Below are 23,864 nucleotides of genomic sequence, written 5' to 3'. Positions count from 1 at the left end.
GACCTGGAGGACAGCAGCTCCTGTGGGAGGAAGGACCCGCCTTCTTGTTCAGGTGAGGAGTGGCTCCAGAGCACGTGGCTTACAAAGTGGACAGGGCCAGCGTGCAGGGGACAAGGAGTTCGTCTGGTGCCTCCGGGAGGCTGCAGTCCACACTTGCCTTTTCAGCTTGGAGACAGCAGCAAGAGCTGCTTTCCGGTTCCATTTACTCAACTGCTGAACCAGTCCCACCACTTAGATTTGACAGCTACACTGAGATGAAGAATTTGGAGAAAACCCAGCTCTGAAGAACTTTGGGAGGTCTGCTGTGGGGCTGATGATTTAGACCCCCAACCTGGTCTGTCCTGCAAAAGGTTCAGAGAGGTCTCTGTTGTTTGAGAATGCTTTTGGTGCTGGGAATCTTTTCCTTTGGGAAATATTAAGTAGTATTGAAATCAGTATCAAATTTGATTGGAGGTGTCAACCGTGGATAGAAGTCATCTGAATCCAAAGATAACGAGGTCACATTCCTGCCTGGTAGTAGTTTTGATGTAGAGTGAAGGGAGGTGGGAGACCTAAGCAGGCAAGTTGACTACAATCTGGTAAAATTCATATAGTGTGTGTCTATACCAGAGCATGCCTCATAAGACAGAGGCCAGGTCTGGGCTGTGTCCTGGACATCTAGCAACATCCCAGGTCTGTGAGGCAGAACTGAACGAAAGAAACATTTCAATTCTGGGCCTATGTATCAATCCACTTTTCTAACCTTCAAGAATTTTGTTAAAAGTAAATCATTTGTAATTTTATTTACTTTCCCTTAGATTAAAAGGAAATGAAATATTTTTTGGGGAAAAAAAAAAGGATTGGACAACTTTAAAGCATTTTTTGAAAACCATGTGTCTCTCCTTCCCATTTCCCTTTTGCTTAGAATATGTGAATAAAATTTAAGTTCATTAACTTGTACAAGATTTCTCTGAAACTAGAAATAGAAAGCACAAAAAATCTTTGTGAGAAATCAGAGATTGTGCAGGTATTTATGGAACAGAAGGAAAAAGAAAAATGAGCTCTCAGATTATGGACTCTTCATCCTGCCAGAGCAGGGTGGGAGCCTCCAGAATGACCTCGTGACAGCTAGTGAAGGACAGAACACTGTGAAGGGACCAAGGCTGGTGGGGCCACCTGTGAGAAGAGCAGGTTGCTTAGAACTGACCAGGGCAAAGTAGAAGGATCTGGAAAGGGTAGAGCTCAGGCCATCTTGCCAGATTACTTCATGGAAAATAGAGAAAGACTAGAAAAGACCTGCGTCCAAAGTCTTTCTACAATGTCATTGTTGAATGACAGCCCAAGAGAATGTTAGGCTTTCTTTTTCCTTTTGCAGTTTTGTATCTGAATTCTGGAACCCTTGGTTTTCATAACTTTTTTTTTGCTAGTGATAACTAACAACTAAGCACTCCCTTTTTTTAACCTATGACAACAATTTGAAGGACAGTGTGAGGGTGGGGATAGGTGCTCCTGGCTAGAAACAGGATGCTAGGAGGAAAGAGGGAGTGGGTACCAAGGGAACCCTGTGGCCACTTCACAGATGTGTGCAAGGACAACCCTACCCTGAGAAACAGACCCATCCTCAGGACCTAGCATTTTGGGAATCAAGATTTCAAAGCATCTTTTTTTTTTTCTTGCTTGGAAAGAAGGAAGAAAATGCGCATTTGGTATCTGCCAAGTAATAGACATTCACAGATGGTTTCTTACGTGTTTCTGGAATCAGCAGCACGGCTTGCCTATTGTTCACACAGAGAGTGAGAAGCAGAGTGGGAATACAAGCCCAGAACCTCTAACTTTAAGTCCAGTTACCTTTTTACTGTTCTTAGGGTTGCATGCTCGAAATCCCAAATTGGTACCTTCATCCCGATTTACAGCTGAGGCCTTGAAGCACAAGCAGATTAAGCAACGGGCTGAGGGTGCAGAGCTGCACAACCATGCAGCCAGGATGCAGGCCTAGGCTGCCCGTGCCAGATCCTGTCTATGAGCCCCCAGGGCTTTCTCTGGTCTGTCCCTAGGGGGCCAGTCGGTGCGCACTGTGAGTTGTCAGAACCCTCCAGCTGAGTTGTGGGTGTCTGCACAGACTTGAGGAAAGCACCCCTTGACCTTAACACTGAGACATCTACAAATCGGTACACCAAACTTGGCCGGATCAGTGATGGCAAACCTGGAGAGTCCTGCCTGGTGTTGGGCCTGTGACGGCTTCATGCTCATGGTCCAAGGCTGATTTGGAGTTCGTGGAAGGAACTAATGGGAACCAGAATGATTGTGAGCATTTTGCAGAGAAGGGAGCTAGTTCAGATGTCTAATTTTTTCTAATGAAAAAACTATCAAGGAAGTATGTTGGGGAGTGAAGATCGCCATCTCCTCCCGCACTGGGCGCAGGCCAGCAATGGGAGACAGGGTGTCTTAGCGGAGGCCTTCATAACCCTGCCCTCACTTGGGTGTAAATCATTCTCCAGTCACAGATCAGGCTTAAATCTTTCTGAAACCATGGTGCTCACTCAATGTTATTGTGTTATTGAGACATAAATCCTATGTCAGCTCGATGAAATGTCTGTGGCCATCGCATTAAACAAGTCGAGGCCTCTACTTAATGATTTCCAAACATTCAATTATTAAAGTTCAGACAAGAGGTTTGAGAGGAAAGCCAGGTTCAAATGGACTTCAGGCAGTTGTTGCTTACAGCGTTTCAGGTAGTAATGCCATGATGACTACCCCGCTCTGAACCCCATCCTGGAGGAGGCCCTAGAATGGGCAGCATTGTACATCACAGAGAAGCAGCCCAGAATTGGGGGACCCCCCTCTGACTTTTGCAATGTTTTATTGCATGAAGTATAGGCTGTCGGATGTCTCCCTGCTTCTAGGGCACCTTCTCCCCTGCCTGCACACCCACTTCTCAATAGCTGTGAGCCCAGTTAACTGATCAAAGCTCTAGTGTATGTAAACTCCACAGAGCACCACATGCCAGGGGAGCGTAGAGCTTTTGATCTGTATCCTCTTCCCCTCTCTCCTTGCTACATCACATAAAGATTGGACTGAACTTTCCTGACATCTCACTTGTACACTACAAAATTATCTGTTCTTATTTTCCATCCCCGATGTCTGGAGAGTGAGATGTTTTTCCTTCTGCTGACGACGAGTCACCCAGCCATCCCAAGCCTCATCCTTTCTTCCCTTCTCTTTTCTTGGGGATTTGATTGAAAATTCCCCCCTGCTCTATTTTGAACTTCTCCTGTTTTACTGACTCTTTCCCATTAGTATTTAAACAATGTGGGGTCTTCTACAATATTTAAAGAAATAGGCCTCTTTCAAACTCCAGCCTCACCCACTGTCTATCTGTCCTTCTCCCACCTCTGAACCTTCCAAGACTCACTCCCTGACACCTATCCTCCACCTCCCACCCAGCCCCATGCCCCACCAGCCTGGCTCCTGCTACCACTGCTCATGGGGGAGCTGATCTCCACAAAACCCACGGGTGGATTAGACTTCTCTAGCTCTAAGAAACAGAAAATCCAACTCAAAATGGGTCAAGTTATCAAAGAGATTTTAGGCTCCCTTGTCTGGAGAACCCGGTGCCATTGGTTCCCTGTCCAAGAGTCTTCCTCTTTGTCCTAACTTTTTTTTTTAAAGTTCCTTTATTTCAAGTAGTTGATGGTCTTGTATTTTGAAGGAGGCTGAACTTCTCCAGCCCAAAGAGAAACTCTGTGTTAATGTAATCAAGGACAGCGATCCTGTGCCCCTCCTAAGAGCTCATTTAGAAGCAAGTGGACCAGCAACATTTGAGAGCTGTCTGCCACAGGGCCTCTCCTTGAAGAGAGACGAGGTGAGGAGCAGTTTCCACCTCTGAATGCTGAATGTTATCATCCACTTTCTTTTCCTGAATCTGTGGCTGTCTTGAGGGAGTGGGGCAGACGCAGCTGGTTTTTAATGACATCCCTGAGTGCTTGTCAGTCAACTCCAGAGCCACTGACCTGAGCTGCATTTGGTTTTCTTCCTGCAATGGAAAGCATCCTAAATGGGACAGTAACCTTGAGGTGTGCTGAGGAGCTCCACCAGAGGAGGGCCAGGCTGATCCCTCGGTTAGATAACAATGTTGCTAGACACTTGTCTTAAACAATACCAGTGTTGCTCTTGCATTATGGCCCAACGTGTATTATGGACACAGAACACTCTGGTCATCTCCAAGGGTGTCCACCTGAATCCTCCTCTGGGGACCTGTGTCCCTTGCTGTTGCTCTGTGACCCTTCCCAGGTCTTCTCAACCTGGACCTTAGTCTCCTGCTCTCGGGGGCCTCGTACACAGACGCTGTAAACGACCTCCCACCATACACTCTTTGCCTTGAAAGCACTTAAGACAGAGGATGGTTTGGGGGTCACTGTGTTTCTAGACACACCCATGGCTTTAAAACAGGAACCTGCTGTGAGAACGGCCTTTCACACCCCATTTCCCGTCAGAACTTCAGCTCACGTTTGTGGCCTGCTTCTCATCTTCCTCTGGAGAATATGGAATATGTCATCTCTGAAAGTACTGCTGGCTTCCAGAAGGGACGCCTACTGGTGGTGTGTTCAGGGGTAAGTCCTAAATTATGTGTTTAAAATAAAATACGGCCTCGTCTCTTGGGACGTGTGCACAGCCTGACATTCGAGCCTCGGATGGCCTGAGGGAAGATTTTGCTTGGCTAAGAAATGATATGTACTCAAATGATATTTTTTCATCTTCTCTGCCAGTGACAGTAGGAAGAAATTACCTGAGTGGATAAAAATATTTCAGGTCTGGATCCTAAATTCGTCCTGGGTCTTTGTTCAGTAGAGCCTCTTCATTTTACATGGACTAGCATCACGACTTCTGCTGGAGCCCATGGAGGAAGCCTCAGAGAAGCAACCATCTTACAGCCCTCAGATGGGAGGAGCAGGGCACAGACAGGCCGTGGGCTCTGCTGGCTTAAGTGGAATTTCATTCCATGCATTTGTTTTCCCACACGAGGATGAGAATACTGAATACCACACTAGACAGGGCTGTACCCGCTTTCCAGACAGCCTGGCACAATGGCGCAGAGCCACGAATCTCAATTTCAGCTCTGCTGATATCATGAGCCAGATAGATCTTGGTTGTGGGGCCATCCTTGGCATTGCGGGGTGTTTGGCTGCATCCCAGACGACTACTCTCTAAATGACAGGGGTGCTCCTCCAATTGTGACAACCCCTAATGTTCTCTTGGGGGAAACAGTCCCCAGGTGAGAGCCACTGCTGTGGAGGAAGGGCGTTGTGTCTTCCGTTTTCCCCTCCACTCAGCAAGCAGAGGAGGGAAGCAATCCAGGGCAGTACGCTCACTCAGGGGTGGTTTAAGGAGCCCAGCTCGTCTGCATTCCGGCTGCACCATTCCTGGCCCATGGCTTCTGCTGGTTGTGTAGTTGGTGCTTATCAAGGCTTGGCCCGTCTGGTTTTCAACCAGAGACAACTGGCCTGGGCTCACTCAAGTGCCCCAGGAGCAGGAAAACTCACCACTGTTTTCTGTCAAAAAGTGATAACCCACATGTGACATCTGTGTGACAAACACCTTTATTAATCAGGGAAAGTGGTTACAAGAGACAAAACCTCTCCTGTGGTTACTAAAGGAGACCAGGAGCTCACAGAAACCAGGAGCATAGCCGCCAGGCCAGGAACCGTGCCTGCCCAGCACCACGCAGCAGCACCTCCTGCTGTCAGCACCACGCAGCAGCTTGTCCCTGTGACGAGGGCCGGGGTCCAGAAGCTCCTTCCTTGTCAACCCCAGAGAAGGCAGATGCCACCACCCTCGAGTCCACAGTGCAGCTCGACTTCTCACACACAGCCCTTCTCATCTGCTGGCCGGGGAGATCAACTCCTGCATCACGGGCTCCCAGATGCTGAGTCCACCAGTGCGCCCTGGTGTCTGCGAGGGTTTCTGGGTGAGGTCGCATTTGAATCAGTAGAGTGACTTAAGCAGACTGCCTTCCCCAGGGTGGGGGGCCTCCCCGAGTCCGTGAAGGCCTGAACAGAACAGAGAGGCGCCTCGTCCTGGGAGTCAGGGGATGTGTGCTACCCTCCTGTTTAGAGCCAGAGCCCATGGATCGTTTCCTACCTTTACATCTGAACTGAGTGAGGCCGGCTCTTCCTGGGTCTCCAGCCACTGACCTTAAGACTAAGGACACCATTGCTGCCCCTGCTCTAGCTGGAGTCAGAGGTCGCCAGAGAACTGAAGAACCCCAGTCTGCCCCGCGACCAGCGCGAGCTTCATGAAAGAAGGTTCGGTGCATAAGAAATTGTTAGTGAGCTTTAAATTAAAGATTCTCATTACCTTTAACACAGCTTCTCCTAGCTCTCGCCTCCAGCCACCTAATTCGGTGGTGAGAGGGAGAGCACGCCAGGGAGTGGGCTTTTATTGGGGAATAAAAAATTCAAGGGAAAATCCCATCCAATGAAGGTTAAGGGGGGCAGCATCCCAAGGTCAGGGGCGGTGATTGGGTCTTCAGGGCAGTGGCCAGGCACGCCTCTGCACGGACAAGCCCTGGGACCTGGAGAAGGGTGGGGAAGGCTCTAACACAGCTGTGTCTAAGCGCCTCTCACACAGCCAGGGAGGTAACTCAAATCATGTGCGAGGATGGCCTCCCACACCCCAGGTGTGCTCTTCCGACCAGTCTCAGGGGGCAAATGGAGATTCTCCTGCAGCTCAGTTCCACGTGAGCTAGGTGAAAAGATACTCTGACCTCTTCCCGTGGGCGGCAAGGTGACATGTGGGGGCTCCTGGAATACAGAGCCTGTGTAAAGACATTGGAGGCACAAAGGACAAATGGCCCTCTCCGAGTTGGCCTTGTCCCTTAGAAGAAAGCCCATGTTAAGACACGTGGACCAGCCTGTGGCTTAAGTGGAATTTCATTCCATGCATTATCACCTTGGTTTGGTTGGAAAAGGGAGGGATCCAAGAGAGGAAGGAGCAGAGGAGTCCCCCTGCCTGGCCTGGCCTGATGCAGCCGTGCCTTTCCGTCTGTCCCTCTCACTCCAGCTGGGTCACACCTGGTCCCTCCTGTGTTCCTTCTCCACCCCTCCCCCGCCCCACATTTTCTCCCTTGTTTCCTCTTTCATTTTGCTTCACTTCAGGTAGACTGAGCTGTGCCCTGTTTTCCTCTACTCACCGTGAACACTGTATCATCTTGGGTCCATCAGAGAGCTTTCCTGTGGAGTGTGTGGTTCATTCATTCCCCACATCCCTGTATCCTTTCTACCGCAGGCAGGTAGTCTTTTAGTTTTTATGTGTTCTTCCAAAAACACACTGCTCCTTTTCCATGGCATATATTTACAATCTCTCTAGACCGTATCGGGTCATTTTTATATCACTGGCTGTTTCTTTTTGCACTAAGTAGCATACTCTCCAGCATCTGCTGATGTCTGCCCGCTTCTTCTAACTGCCTCCTGGTTTATATTCAACACACCTGCTACCATTCTCCCGGAGTGGACGCCCACAGTGGGTCTCCCTCCTCACTGGCAAACCCTCTCTGAGATGAGAAAAGCGTGTTGGCCATCTTCATCATATTCTCCTACTGACCTGAGCAGGCAGTCTGGCAGACGTGACCAGGCAGAACTGTTGGGTCACAAGGGGAACGGACTGGCGATGCGTGGGATTGCTGTCCAGAGTGGCTGCGGGAGGGGCTGTCACGTGTTCACTGTGACATGGAGCGTCCCTAGGCCCCCACATTTTCTCTAGTCCATGGCATTCTCTTGCAATTAGAATGAAAATGCTAGAAGAGTTTTGCAAGTTATTCCTTCGAAGGTGGCAGATGTGATGTTTTAAACTAAATAGATAATTTCATCATTAAAGTAGAAATTATTTGTATCTGCGGTAATACCACAGATAAAACACTTGATGTAATACAGACGCAGAAGCAAAGCAACGTTCTTCCTAAAAATTAAGAAACCTAAGGATCATAAATGACACAGAATTGGTTGGAGTGCAGATGTAATTTGACACACATGTCCAGGTGTCGTTGGAGCTCACTCACTACTAGCTTGTACAAGCTACCTGGTAAATTTATGGCAACTTGGGGAGCAGATTTTTAGGTAGCATTGTGATTAGAAATCAAACTATATATAGGTACAATTAAATTATATCAAAGATTAAGGCAAACAAAGATTATAAGTACTCAAAATTACTTTTTACTAATTATCTTATTATATTTTATGATTTGCTGTTTTACTATTTTGATACGTACTGAGTAATAGCTATGAAATTTTGTGACTAATTAGATGTTGAATATGAAAAAGAAATTTCACAGCAGCAATGAATGCTTTCCTTTTCCTCTGCACTGTCAAGTCAATTGCAGAGATATTTGAGTCTTTGAAGTCTTTTATAAATCAAAATTTCCTGCAATGATATGGAACTTTTGAGAAGACAAATCCTCGAAATTGGGTTTCTTTTTGTTCATAATCCATGAAAAATCTTCACTCAAAAAAATTTTTTTTTAATAAATGAGAACCCAGAATGATAGTATTTGGGCTTTTATAGGATTACAATTGTTGAAAACAATGATTAGAAGAAAGTGGAATATGTCCCCCCAAATATAAAGATGGAATCAAGAAAAAAAATACTGATTAAAACTCACATGGTTTGTAGTATTTAATTTTTAAATTCTGTAATAGTATTTTGGAAACCTCAAATTTTTGCCTTTTTTTAATGGAGGCCCTATTTTTGACAAAATGGGTTTATAACCATACAGGAATGACTTAAAATGTTGGGATGGCCAGTGATTTCTCAGCAATGAAATTCAATAAAAAATTCATTGGATCATGCTAGAGAGAATTTATTTGATGTGTTATCTTTTCAACTCTTTACTGAAGAAAAGACTCTGGATGGAGGTAGAACGTTATCCAGGACAGCCTTTGTGCTGGGGAGTCCCTGTCAATCCAGGCTGGATCTAGACTGTGCTCCATAGAACAGGATTTGTTTCAAATACCAGCTTCCCACACCTGTGGGAGAATCTTCTCAAGCAAAAGTAACACGGTCTGCAGAGATGACTCCACTGAAGTTTTATCACTTTCAAATTTCTTAATCAAAAAGAAAAACTTTAAGGCAGATTGTAGCAATTTTATGGAGGAAATTAAATATACTTTGATCAAATGGTAAAATGATACATTGAAAATAATAGCAACATCACAGTATTAGAACCAGACAGTGATTTAAAAAAAGAAACCAAACTGGTTAAAGTCTGTGAAAACATGTGCTGAGAATATTCTGCTTGCTATTTTTTTAATATTCAGATAATCTTAGAATTTTTTGAAATTTTGTTTTATGTACATACATGTTATTGTTTTGGAACAGAGCTCTTTCTTTGAAAATATTTTTCAAATTGATCTATTTATCAAATTTGTTGTCATTTAAAATTATAATTAAACAGTAAATTATGGTTAAAATTGCCCTTCTGATTAAATGTCATATTCATGTTTTAAAAGCATGAGAACTATGTGTCCAGTGTTTAATTTTTAATGTGACAGTGGGCTTGCTTTTTTCACTTTGCTTATCTCTTTGGGGTTGGACTCATGACCGTATTACCAGGAGATAGCAAGTATCTGAGTTATTTTTTCTGTTTTGTTTTATAACACTCAGAGAAACCAGACTCATAGAGCTCTGTTAACAGAAATGGAAAAAGATATACTAAAGCAATTTCAGCAATCTCCAGATCGTCATTTTCATCTTTTATCCAAAATGAAGCAAGCATTGCTAAATTTTCAAAATTCAATGCATCAGTACCCAGATCCAACAATTCATCCAAAAGTTTCTAGTTAAATTTAAATTATCTTCCAAAGAAAGAAATAGATTCCAGATCTATGAATTTTCTAAGCCTGGATTTTTTTGTTGTTGTTGGAAAATAAAATCTAAAGCTCTATCAATTCTAAGCCACTCGGCGGTTAACATTTTGCAGATAAGCAATATCAATATCATTATTTATTTCACTAATGATTGTTGTGAAATTACTTAATTGTCAATCTGCAGGAAACTCTACTCTTCTGAGTTTTAATCTTGCATCGTTTTCTTCAATTTTACGTCTCATTGAAAAATGCACTTCATTCTTCCCTTGCATGGAAGATCATTAGGATTGCTGTAGATATCAGACAGAGCCAGGCTGGTTTTTCAATTTGCAACTTTTTTTTTTTTGCTACATAGTTTAACCAACTTTATTAACTTCTTAATGGAGCAAATAAAAAATCTAGTTGTAGAATTAAGAGACAATTCTATTATTCTATATTCCATTATAATTTACTTTGGTGAACTTGACAATTTTTTTTTAATATTTATTTTTTTTAGGTGTAAATGGACACAACACAATGCCTTCATTTTTATGTGGTGCTGAGGATCGAACCCGGGTCCTGCCCGTGCTAGGCGAGCGCTCTATCGCTGAGCCACAATTCCAGCCCCTGAACTTGACAATTCTTGAAGAAAACAGTAATGATTATCTTCATTGAAAAAAAGAAGACAACGACGATGCAAGCTTGCATATTCTCAAGTATTTATTAACTATTTATTGGATTTCAATGATTCAATCAATAGCAGCAAGAATGGAGAAGATCAAAACGAGGGATGGGGAATTAGAGGAACCACAGCTGTTGATTCAATTCACCTCATTAAAAAATGGAAACCAAGTTTTTTTTCCTTGCAGAAATACCAAGAGTTCCTTTCATAGTTCAAGGAGTCCCAGTAGAACTTTTCCTCCTGGTAACTATTGTATCTCAGCCTGTTACTAGTCCTGCTGCTTAGTGCCGAGGACCCTTCCTCAGAGCAAGGTTCCTGAAGGAACAAGGTTGTGGTTTCCATCCTGACACAAGCCCCCTAATCCTAACACACTGCAGAATGTTTTCTCATTGCAACTGTGCCATAAGAATATTCTCCAGTGCAAAGCTTAAATTCCAAACCACATTTTGCACAATATGATTCTTTGTGGTTTTACAGAGTTAATGAGATAGTTGCAATTGTCACTGAACCTGAAAGAAAAGTCCTTCCTTCACAGCACCAAGATTGATTTTCACATATAATAAAATAATCACCATGGTGATGATACCCGGCCATTTGCAAGATGCAATTATCTGCTAGCTTCCTTTGTTCTGTGTCTTAGTAGTTTGTTCCCAGCACAGTGACCTTTGATATCACTGGAAAATGTAGTAACTTCCCTTCTCGATTATAGAGTCGTCTCAAGTTTCCCAGCAGCTACCTTCAATACACTCTTACACTACTGCATGGAGGTTGAAGTGGCTTATTGAAGAGATCAATTGACTGAAAAAGGGTGAAACCCTCCGAGCTGGAGAACAGCATGTTAAGTGAAATAAACCAGACTCAGAAAGTCAAGGGTCATATGTTTTTTCTCCCATGTGGAAACTAGTGAGAAATAGAAGAAAAGAAAAAGGGATCTCATGAAAATAGAAGGGACAAGAGGAGAGGAGAGGTCGGGCTTGGGGGAGGGAGGAAAAGAGGGACAGGGGAGACACTGGGAAATTAAGTTGGCCACATTTTGTTTTGCACATGTTCAGATTCCTCACAGTGAATCTCACTGTTAGGTATAATTACGAGGCACCAAAAAATAGAGGATATTGAAGCATGGAGAAAAAATGACATCATCAAAGTTCTTCATGGGTCTTCATAATGTTTGTTTCCTTGAGCAACATGAAATGTTACTTTATAAGAAACCAAAGAGGCTTGTAGCTATGTATTTAGTAACAGATATGGTGTTTCTCATAGGTTTATATATGTACATACGTGTAGGCACAGTATTTGAACACATGCTCTGTCAGCTGTTTAATTTAACATTTGTTCTTCAAAAACTTGTTTTTTTCTTTGTTATTGTTGTTGATTCTTTCTTTCTTTTTTTTTTTTTTTTTTACAGTGGGGTTTGAACCCAGGGTGTTTTATCACTGAGCTACATTCCCAATACTTTTAGTTTTTTGATTTTGAGATAGGGTCTTGTTAATTTGGGGCCTCACTAGATTGATGAGGTTGGTTTCAGACTTGGGATCCTCCTGCCTCAGACTCCAAAGTTGCTGGAATTATAGTCTTGTGCCACTGTGTCTGGCAAATTGCATGAGTTTTAATTTAGTTTCTCAAGTTTTAAATGTTAATGGTACTCAAACTCTAAATTTCATTGGCCAGTAAATATCCACAATAACACACTTTGACCTCAGTTATGGCTACAAAACGGAACCCAATCTACAAGGGATCAGACTTCTAAGTCAAACTAACACAGACTCTCTGGGTCTTGAGTTTTTAAAATATCTTCTATTCTCACCATTTGCTTTACCACCACCGCTATATCCAGAAGAGACGTATTTTTTCTTGATAAAAGTCTAGTGAGACTTGTACAATCTGTACTGAGAGTTAAACATAAATAAGACAAATCTCTACTCTCCTTATATTGTTAAAATAAACTGAAAAAACAAGCTCAGTTTAAATTTAAGCTGTGTATAAATACAGTAAGTTATGAGATATATGCTTACACTGTTTTAGTTTTTTACACACTTTTTGTTTGCAGATGACAAACTAAAATGTAGCATGCCTTAACATGATCCAGCGTGTGTCCAGGCCCAGCTTCCTGGGTGGGTGACCAGTCCTTGCCAACAGGAAAACCCTAACTCAAGACACCTGACTCACGGGAGTTCAGCCCCTCTCAGGTCGGCCCTCGCTCTGTTCATGGAAACCAGCCTGTTCCTCCCCCGGCGGGTGTCCTGGCTATGTCAAGTGGCTGCACAAGTTTCTAAAGCCTTCCTCTCCACGTCTGGGCTGATCTCATCCCAAATTGGTAGCAACGTCCTTGGCTTGACCAACGACACATTTTAAGTGGCGCTTTCCTAAATAAAGAATCAGTGACCAATAGAATGAGGGAATGAAGGGAACCCCCCTGGGGGTTGGGAGCAGGAGTCCCTGAAAGACCTCAGGGAGGGAGTCTTCTGCGTGTGGACATTCCTGCCTACTTGCTGTGGTTGGCTGAGAGAGATGGTTAAATTTTAACAAGTCATTTGACCAAGGGGGAGGAGTGTGAAGATCTCAATTAAAAACGGGAGGAGGCCTAGGAAAAGCAGGAATAGCTTACAGATTGAGGGTGACTCGGACCCGGTCTTGCCTTGGGTTGGCAGGGGTCAGGTGCTCTCCTCCTGTCCCTTCTAGCCCAGGGAGAAGCAGAGCTGGGGCCCCTGGGGAAGCAGACTTTCCCCAGGCTGCATAGCTTTGGATGAAAACTTGAAATTTGAGTAAAGTCCCCTGACCTGGGGGGAACTGTCACCATCTCTGAGCGTGAAGGAGTATAAATGAAGACTGGTGCCGGCTGAGGCTTCAAAGCTATGGCGGAGGGAGCTTGCCAATGAAGACGTCTCACAGGAGAAGAAATGGAAGCCCTTTCAATTAAGCACTTCAACTTCAGCTAAGCAGGAAGCCCAGACAGCACTTTGGTTGCTCAGCGGAGTGGCGTTTGCCTGACCCACAGGAGACCGAGAGGTTAAGGGGCTTGTCTGAGGTCAGTGACTAATGAGACGCAGATCTGGGGCCAGGCTGGGCTCTGGCCTCTGGGTCCAGGTTCAATCTTTTCCAGGAGCTACAAAGAAAATTACTCTCCATCTTCTTCGGTGAAAGAGCCGTTACCCTAAAGTACAAACTTAAACCCCAAATTCTATGTTATCAGGACCAAAATGAGGTAGGAAGCTGAGCAGTGAGACAAATCTTGGCCCCTGTTTTGGAAGAACGATTGTTCTAAACTGGTAGAGCTCACGTTAGTGTGCTTCAGAGTCACCAGTGAGTATCCCTAAGGCGCAGGCCACTGAGTTCCTCCACCAGTTTCTCACTCTGCACTTCTAATGCACTTGTAGGTAATGCTAATATCACTCTGTAGGGACCATAATTTGGGGATCTTAAAGCCTCATGTTGCCTCTGGTTAGTGCAAAAAGGGATCGCTGGCCCTTGAAAAATCAGTGATTGTCATTTTAGATGCCAAAATAACTAAAGGGAAGTAGCTGCTCTCTGTAATCTGGTCCCTGGCTGAGAGAGGCTGACAGAGGTTTAAAAAAATTGTTTTTAAAGGTGAAAAGTGGGAGGGAAAACAGAGCCACAATGTGACACACAGGCCATGATCAAGAGCCTCACTGTGAGCTCCCTGGCCCCTCTGAACGCTGCCATCCAGGGGAAACGGCCCCAAGGAAAGGGAAGCCCGTGGATCCCGAAGCACAGACTGCGCCCTGTTTTTCTGCACACACCTCCCTCCCCACTCTGCTCCAGGAGGTTGCTGACTGGTTAGAACTGGCAGGTACGCAGAAGCAAGCTCACAGGGCGACACGGGTGAAGCAGTGGTTAGCAAGGAGGAAGAAACGGTCAGGAACAAAATTTTGGCAGGTGGGGAGCGTGCATCATGAAATGAACCACCCTCAACCCACTGGGACCTCTGGGGAGCCTAACAGAGACACCAGGAATCCAAGGGAACACAGCCCATGGAAAGGTGGCTGGTGAGCTCAGGGAAACGAAACCTTCGCAGACACTGAAATCACGCTGGACCGAGCACACCTGTTCAGAAACCCAGAGCAGGGCTTGAGGGGAGCTCAGTAAATAAAATGGGGGGGGGGGGGAAGAGCAGACAGAAAAACATTCACAGAGGAGACAAATGGTGGGCAGGAAGAACAGACCCAGAGCTGCAGACCTATAAGGAAAAGGCTGCAATCCAGGAATATTCAGGAATAAATTCCCCCCCAGAAAGTAGAACCAGGACAAGGCGTCATGTTCAGGAGGTGGTCTGGGGAGGTGACTCCACAAAGGTGTCTGATCTTCCAGGAGGGCTGGGAGGAGTTGAGGAGGGAAGGACTGGCCAACATGGGACTGCTGCTGTGGGACCCCCAGGTCTCTGTGTGCTGAAGGGGGCAGTGAGAAGCAATTACACACGGCCCCTCCCAGTGCCCCTGATCCAGATGCACCCCCATGTATTTCCCAAGTAGCACATGTACCATGAGACTGTCAGGCCTCACCTGACCGAGCTGGCGTAAAAGGTGGCCTGAGAGGATAAAAGATGGGGACAAGATGTGTTTGTTAGACCTAAGGACACACTGTGTCCCAGGAGAAGCTGACATGGGACGGGACTTGGAAAAACAATTTAGTAAAACTACTGAGCCCAGAGGGGAAGGAAAGTGTGTTGACCTTCCAGGCCATAAGCAAGACAGACACACAGGTCCCTAACCCAGGGGAAAGCCCAAGCTGGCATCAGACCTGACTACTGCAGAGGTCAATTCTAGGAGACCGTGGAGTGATATCCACAGACCCCTCGGGGATGGAAAGGAAACCAGAACATTTCAATGCTGGCCAAAGCCTTGTCCAGTCAGGAGACACTTGCTTCTGAGTTTATAAGAACTCAAAGACAGCCTGCGAGGCACAGCTTAAAACACATTCCCCAACAGGACGGAGCCTTCTGAGATGTCAGAACACAGAAACCACAACAGGGAATGGTAGAAATCAGTGACCCGACTTGAAGACTGAGATAGAATTGAATCACCATGAAACCAAAAGCAGAAAATAGGGTACAAGTGACTTACATTTTGACATTGTAAAAATAACATAAAAAGCAATATGGATGCTTTACTTTCATTTACTTTCCTTACACCTTATAATAGGGAACCATTAGATATTGTTGAGCATTAAATAATACAGTTTTCCAGTGATCAAACTTAATAATTTTTTTCAAAATATTGTCCCTTAGTTTTAGAGATTTGTGACTGCATTAATAACTCTTGCTGCAAAAAAGAAATATCTGAAGTTCATGGTTCTTTCCATTTTAATTTGGTTGCTTTATTTTCTGTTGTATACACATGAAAATCATCAAAGACCAATCACAAGCGTTGGTGAGATTCTGCACAACAGGTCGCGGCTTCACTCTGTGGGCAGGGTACTGCTGCCCCACCCTCCTGGTCTCATTCTATGTCCTCTCTGTCTTTACCGGAAGCTCTGTCTGTGGTCAAGAGGGCTTTGGGAAGGATTTGATGCTCACCAGACATTTTATGACTTGCTTTGAACCACTTGTTCTGGTTGTTTTTGGAAGATCTTCAGCAGTAGTTGGAGGGAAGGAAAGAACTGGGAGAGCCATCTATAAAGAAGGCAGCCCATGCTGGGATTTTTGATCTTGTGCTTGTTTTACATTTTTCTCAGAATTCATGGCAGCAAATGTGCATAAGATCTGCTGATGGAGAACAAGAATTTGAAATATTAGTGAAAGAAGACGGGAAAAGCTGCCATGTGAATAGGTGTTGCAAAGGTTGAGGGGAAGGAGGGTGCTCAACGTGGCCAAAAGCTTCAGAAACAGAAAATCAGCCAGGAGAAGAGCGGCCCAGCTCGACCTGCTGCCCACCCGGCAGCCTCATTCCAAAGCCTGAGCTCTGTGCCTGGGGGGACATGTGAGCATCTCCACGCTCTCAGGGGCTCAGCAAGACTTCCTAATGACCCGCTCAGTCCAGAGCGCTGAGGAAGTGTTGTCCAGGAGTAGAGATCGCTGAGAAAAAACATTTTGAAGCAGAAAATTATTTTGGTTAATGAGTAAGTATGTCTGTGCATGAATCCTACGTCTTTATACACCTCCACTGAACTCCAACTCCATTTAGAGTTCCTTCTATAAATACCTGAGGTGATGACAGAGAAGGGTAAATGTTAAGCATTAATTCTGAACTAATATCTGGAGAGGAAGACCACAAAATAAACAAGTGAGCTACTTAATCATCAAGTATAAGCCATCAGCCAAACTTCTCTGGGCATATCCCTTAGCTTCCTTCTGACTTTTGGGACCGTGGTGATGTGCCACGTCCTTTTGGCTACAGTGGGGATTCTGAATGGCCCCAAAGGCCCCTGTGTCAAAGGCTTGGTCCCCAGCTGATGGCATCCATGGGAAGTGGTGGAATGTTTAGGAGGTGGGGCATCATGGAGGAAGTGGAGTCACTGGGGGCAGGTTCTTGAAGCACATAGGGCGACTCTGGATCCTCCTTTCTTCCTCTCTCTCTCTGTCTCTGCTTCTAGGTCACCAGGATGTAAAAAGGCCTCCTCTGCATGTACTCCCACCATGACTCACTGTCACAGACCCCAAGTGTTGGGGTCTCTAAAGCCATGAGCCAACGTAAATCTCCCTTCAAAGTTGATTTCTGTGAGGTGTTTCGTCACAGCAATGGAAAGTGACTGAAGCACCCAAAGGAAAGCCATAAATGAAGCAAATGAAGGCTGGGGGAAGCCCCCAGTGCAACACCAATAGGAACACACGGGCCTAACCATAAAGCAGGTCATGCAGAGGGAGTGACCAGGTCATGCCGAGGGAGATGGGAAGAAGACCGCCAACTAAGGAACTTTGGAAAACAGGACGTGCCTATGTAGACACCTACAACTTAGGATGGTTCAACTTAGGATTTTTTTTGACATTATGATGGAAATCCCATACACACTCAGTAGAAACCAGTCTTTGAATTTTGATCTTTGCCCAGACTCACGATACGTGGTGCAGTCCTCTCTGGAGATGCTGGGTGGCAGCAGCAAGCCCCAGCTCCCAGCCGTAGGATCCTGAGGGTGAACCAGCGCTTCTCCAGTGTACTGTGCTGCGGAGGTCTGAGGTCAGTGAGGTAAGTACGTTAAATGCTTTTTTGGCTAAATGAGACTTTCAACTTACAGTGGGTTTATCAGATGTAACTCCATTGTAAGTCAAGGAACACATGCATACTGAAAGAACAAATATGAAAAGTTAATAATGTGGTTTTGTACAGTGGTTTGTATTGAGAGTTCTGAAAATGCTTTATGTGTTTTGGGAGATTAATCCAATAGGAAGATACATTATATTGTTTCTCCCTGTCAGAGAAAGGAGTTACAGAAAGGAAAGTAAGAAATCGAGAGAAAGAACACGTTGGTGCGGGTTGGAAGTGCAGGTGCAGTACAAACTCGTGGTCTGTAACAGGTGACGGATGATTGACAGATTATAGCACACTCTCTTTAACTGCACAATAAGGAATTTGAGATAGATGACCTCAAGCATCACTTCACCTCTAAAATTCTAAGATACCCTTTTGGGATTTTGACAGACAGATAGAAAGCTGTGTGCACTAGTTCTCCCTGATGGGAGGGCTTAGACACTTAGTAAAATGAATACTTAGCATCAAGTTTTGGATTTCAAAATAATATCCAATAAGAGGCACCAGGCTCCTTAGAGAAATGGATATACTATGGCTGAGGCAGACAGAGTACAGAAAGAGCCTGAAGTACCCCGTGGTGCCAGGGATGGAGGGAATGCTCCAAAACAGTGGGGCGTGTTGAAAAGGAGCCAACCCAGAGGAGCTCACAGTGGCTAATGTGGGATAACTTGAACAGAAAAGAAGAAAGAAGAGATGGAGGAGAGAGGAGGGAGGGAAGATGACTGGGGATGGGAAGAGAGGAAGATAGAGGAGGGGAGGGGAGAGAGTGCACGGAGGGAAGAACTGGAGGAGGAATCTGGGCTGTAGGAAGTCACTGTCAGACACCCTGGTTGCATGGATATTAAAACTTGTGGGCAAAATGTAACAAGAAACGGGACATTTCCCCAAACTCTCTCCCTCAGAATTGGAAGTCAACACCTTCACCGCGATGTCCAAGTGAACCTCACCGGGAAGCAGACGTAACAATCTGATGCCTCTCCTCTTATTTTGCACCAGGAAGGCAGCAAAATCCCTCTTGGGGTTTCCTTGCCAAAAAAACAAGTACCCCAAATTAAACACAGGCAAGAGCAGACACACTTAGATGAGAGACTTGCTTAAGGTGTCAAGGTCACGAAAGACATGGAAAGACCCAGGAACCGTCCCAGATCGGATGAGATCAAGACAACTCGGTGGACCTTGGACCAGAAAAATGAACACTAATGAAAAAAACTGGTGACTTTTGAACCAGGCTCATTTGAGACTGGTTAATAGCATCATATTATATGCTATTATTACTTTTTGTTTTGATAATTGTCCTATGATTATATAATGTGTAGCATTTGGAAAAGCTGTGTAAAGTGTGGGTAGACCGAAACACTTTGTACTATTTTGCAAGGTTTTTCAGAGGCTGTAATCATTTCAAAATGAAATGAATATGAAAAAATGAAAACCTAATACTACTTTTTAAAACTAGATGAATCCAAGCAGGAGCCTTAGAAGGCAGAAAAACGGGCAGTAAAAGCCCAGTTTCAGATGGAGAAAACTAGAATTTCACCCCGGTCTCATCTGTAGCCAATCCCTCATTGGACAGTGTGACAGTCAACAAGGAAATGACGATTCTAAGAGAGCATCCTGCACACAGAGCTGCCTTTTCTACCACCTTCTCTTTTTCTGGGTGTAGTTCCACATTCTCCGGCGCTCAGCCCCTTCTTCCTGGATGCCCATGCTGCTTTACATCTCTGAGCTCAGCACCTTCCCCTTGTCTGTCCTTTTTAGCCAAAGTCTGAGCTGCTTTCTTGCTTAGTGATGCCTACAGCTACAGCTTTTTCTTAGACTCACACCTTTTATTCCTTTAAAACAAAAAATAAATCTGTGGTCAAAGTTTGTGCCTTAATGGTAATTGACATCCCATTACGAAGGAGCTTCCTCAATAACAGCAATGATTTTTCACAAAAGGGATGAAAGGAAGGGCCTTCGGGTCCTGTGCCTGAAATAGGATGGAAGTAATAAAGGAGAAGGAGGAAGAAGAACCCAAGGTCCCGAGGGCAGAAGATTTTCTTCTGAAACAGTGGCTCTCAAACCACAATCTCAACGGGGTGTTGGGCAGAAGTGTTCAGTGACTGAAATAGTGGCTCTGTTTTCACAGTTTAGTGGAGGGGGAAAAAAACAGAGTGAGTTGAAGTCTTCCTCTTAATCTGCCTGGGGCTTTTGTTCTCTTGGAAGAACAGAAATTACTGCACACAGAAAAAGGTGCTCAGCATGAGAGCTTGCTTTTCTGTGGACCGTGGGCTTGTGGCTCTGTCTGTGATTGCACACAGAACAGACGCATATTTTCTGCTCGTCAAGATGCTCACGTGCTTGGTGGGATGAAACAGATCAGAGTTCCAGGCGCTTTCTTGGCACAGAGCATCCCAGCGTCTGGCTATTTCCCCGAGAGTCTTTGCGGCTGGCTACCATGCTGAAGACTCTCACAGCTTCCTGGCTGTGAGTCTGTGCATGTTAAAGAGGTATGGCCAAGCTCTTAGCCAAGAACATTGCAAAACACAAAGCCGGGTGCACCTCAGGGCCTCGTTGTACAAATGAGGCCTTGTGCCCAGGATGACTCCAGTTGGGGTAAGCAGGTATCATCCAGAGAGTGAGACCAAGCCAAAGCTCTGCGGGCACCACCACGGCCTCCCTGCTCGGTGGTCAGGTGGTCATCTGTTCCAGGGTCGGCCCCTGCCTCTTCCCAGTTCCTCTGCTCTTTTTTTCATTTGGGAAATTATTTCTGAAGGTGTCCACATTTGAATTTATTGCTCTGAGTGGAGTTTTGAATAAAGCCTTCTACCAATAAAGTTGCTACCTTTGACCAATGAAGAGGTTTATTGCACTGGGTGGACATTCTGAATTACTGAAGCTGGTATAAAAATATGAAGTTTTTGAAAATATAAAGCAAAGTCCCTAAGCTTCCTGGGGACCGAGCTTGACACACTCTAGCTGTGTTGCCACCATTTGAGGACAGACCTTTCGAATGGCCCAAGTTGGAGACACACACACACACACACACACACAGCAAGGTACAGGAAGCCGTGCCTCTGTGTCTAAGGGCTGGACTGGATGGATGCACAGTCCCCAGGACCAGGAGGACACTCTGCTGGGCTCTGCTGAGCCCTCCTGCTGTGTGCCTAGGGACCTGCGCTGGACAAGGCCACGCCTCAGCAGGGAGAGGCACAGTGGTGGAGCACAACAGAAAAAGACTGGCCCAGCGAGGTCAGAGCTATTAGCCGTGGGCTTCCCACAAGTCATGCCATCTCTCTGGCCACACTCCCTTTAATCGCATAATAAGGAATTTGAGCTAGATGACTTCAAGCATCACTTCACCTCTAAAATTCTAAGATATCCTTTTGGGATTTTTGACTGGAAGCCATTCATTTCCTATATAAACCTAATTCCATGAGAATTAAAAGTAGAATGCACTGCCTATTAATTTTTAATGGAAATGTTTACAGAGAAGATAAAATGAATTTTTCTCATGGGAAGTTCTCTTACACTGTTGAAGCATATGCCAAAAAAGAAAGTGGAAATTGGCCATAAAACAGTGAATCTTTTCCTCTTTATACGTTGTGCAGAAAGATGATTTTGGAATGCTGTTTCTTTGGATAAATGGCTCCAACCTCCAGATAACCCTAGGTGGCCTGAAATTTCACCCTTCTGTAGGTAACTTTCCTATGACCAGAAACAGATGCCTGAAATCCTTGTTTCTTATTGTCTATTTATTCATGTATAGACATCAACTTCAAAGACCCTGCTCAGAGGCTCGCAGCTTACTTTAAGTTGAACTATTAGTTCATTGTCTATTACCATAACGAAATACCCGGGTCTATTACTTTATTTAAGCTCACAACTTTGAAGAAGTTGTGAAAAAAAAGTCTGACCACCATGGTACTGGCTCTGTTGAGGACAACCATGGTTGCATCACATCATGGCAGATGGCATCATGGCAGGATGACCTGCAAGGATCATGTGGTGAGACAGGAAGCCAGAGCTACCAGGGAGAGATCAGTAACAACCTCTCTCTAGGTCCCACCATTTAAAGTTTTCACCACCCCTTAAGATCAGTACATTGGGACCAATCTTCCAACACTAGAACCTTTGGTAACACACTCAAGCCATACACAAACACTAGCAAACAGTCTGAGGACACTTTGAACCATAATCGTTTAAACTGTAAAACACTACTCACTCGTGTCCGTCAACAAGAGAACTAGTAGAGCTGCAGAAGCTATTTAGTGGAGGGCTGAGCTTTGAAACAACCCAGGAGCGTCTGAAGAGTGACAGGGAACACTCATGGGCTGTGTGGTAATGAGAGACCCAAACACCAAGCACTCCACGGGTGCTGGGCTTGTCACTGAGGCCACTGTGGAGAAGTGGATGTAGCCACGGATGCGAGACTACACAAGGTGCATGGAAGAGTGGGGGAACCAAAGAGCTGTCTCAAGACAACCACCTACAAGTCTTTGTTGGTGACATTAGAGAAGACACAGAAGAACATCACCTATCAGGTCATTTTGAACACTGTGGAAAAATCAAAGTTACTGCAATCATAACTGAATGAGGCAATGGAAAGAAGAGGGGCTTTGCTTTTGTAATTTTTGATGACCATGCCTCCTTGGATAGGATTGTCATTCAGAAACACCATGCTATGCATGGCCACAACTGTGACAGGAGGCAAGCAAGAGAAAGCAGTGCTTCATCTAGCCAAAGAGGTTAAGGTGGTTCTGGAAACTTTAGTGGGCATGGAGGTTGTTTGGTGGCAATCTGAGGAATCTTCAGTGGCTGTGGTAGTGGATAGGGTGGCCGCAGGGATGGCTACCATGGATTTGGTAATGATGGAAGCAAGTTCAGAGGTAGTGAGAGCTACAGTGATTTGGGCAATTACAACAAAAGAGGAAACTTAGGAGGTAGAAGCTCTGGACCTTTTGGTGGTGAAGGCCAATACTTGGCCATGCCGTGAAACCAAGTGGCTACGGTGGTTCCAGCAGCAGCAGTAGCTGTGGTGGTGGCAGAAGGTTGTAATGCTGCTAGGAAACAAAGCTTAGCAGGAAAGGAGAGCCAGAGAAGTGACCGGGAGGCTACAGGTTCCAACAGATCTGTGAACTCAGCCAAGCACAGTGGTAGAGGGCCTCGCAGCCACCAAGAAGGGTTAGGCCACACAGGTTATTGTCTTTTCTGTTCCGTGGAGGTGTAAAGCATTCCAACAAAGCATTTTAATGTAGACTTTTTTGCACCCATGCTGCGAATTGCTAAATGTGGTAGTCTGATTATGATGCTGAATAAGTGTGTCTTTTTATACAAATAAAATAAAACGGAATGGATCTTTAAAACATACTGAGCACCTGAAGACCACCTAATAAGGCAATCTACCACATCACTTCACCAGCAAAAAACTCAAAACAAGACAGGTCTAATCTTTGCAGAAAGAAATCAGCATTAGTGTTAGCTTGAGGAGGTCAGGCAGGAGATGAGGGAATCCCTTGAGCTGACGAAGGTGCTCTGCCTCTTGCTAGTGGGGGTGTTACAGAGGTGCAGATGTTGCACCCCCAGATGAGCTGTACATTTAAGGTCTGTGAAGTTCACTGCATGTAAATCGTATATCAATAAAGTTGTTCATAGTTTTAAAAATACTATCTCCACAGTCTCAGATATTCTATTTAAGTTATATCCTATAACTTAAAACAAGTGTTTCATAATGTCTTAAAAACCTTGGAAAATCATATTTTTTATTCAGTTATTCCACTTTTAAAATATTATCCAATGATAAGAATAAATGTTGAGGTTCAAATTTTTTCTATAATTGTGATTACACATGAATGTTTTTTTCCCTAACATTTTATTACACAATTTTAAACATATGCTTTAAATTTTAAAGTGTAAGGAGTTTTACAGCAAACATGTCCACACCCAGCCACCACTGGATTCTGCATTAACATTTTACTTATCATATATATGCACATGTATGCTTCTATCCATTCATTATCCATCTCTCTGTCCGTTGACTTCATACATCAGTTTGTGAAAAATTTGGCATCTTTACAACATTGAGCCTTACATTGCTGGAGTGGAAGAAAATGTATCAAAATATGAACAGATTTATTTTTTCTCCCTGAAAGGGAATTCCAAGAGTTTGTAAATCCTACCATGGGCAACTAA

The 23,864-nt window shown here is 44.6% G+C and overlaps 1 long non-coding RNA gene across 3 annotated transcripts; it reads left to right on the top strand.

Annotated features, from left to right (window-relative positions):
• The first annotated feature begins 13,074 nt into the window (after positions 1-13,074).
• On the top strand, positions 13,075-23,338 carry LOC125618670. Of its 3 annotated transcripts, none has more exons than XR_007350036.1 (4): positions 13,075-13,522; positions 16,186-16,569; positions 17,044-17,633; positions 18,599-23,338. It is a non-coding gene; the product is annotated as an uncharacterized LOC125618670 (long non-coding RNA). The 3 variants fall into 3 exon arrangements; XR_007350037.1 differs by having other exon boundaries at positions 13,075-13,699; XR_007350038.1 differs by lacking the exon at positions 13,075-13,522 and adding an exon at positions 13,711-14,501.
• The last annotated feature ends 526 nt before the right edge of the window (positions 23,339-23,864 follow it).

This window comes from Marmota marmota, unplaced genomic scaffold (genome assembly GCF_001458135.2).
Source record: "Marmota marmota marmota unplaced genomic scaffold, marMar, whole genome shotgun sequence".
Classification (NCBI taxonomy): Eukaryota; Metazoa; Chordata; class Mammalia; order Rodentia; family Sciuridae; genus Marmota; species Marmota marmota.
The sequence above is the reverse complement of the archived record's forward strand: the minus strand, read 5'-3'. Positions and strand labels throughout refer to the sequence as shown.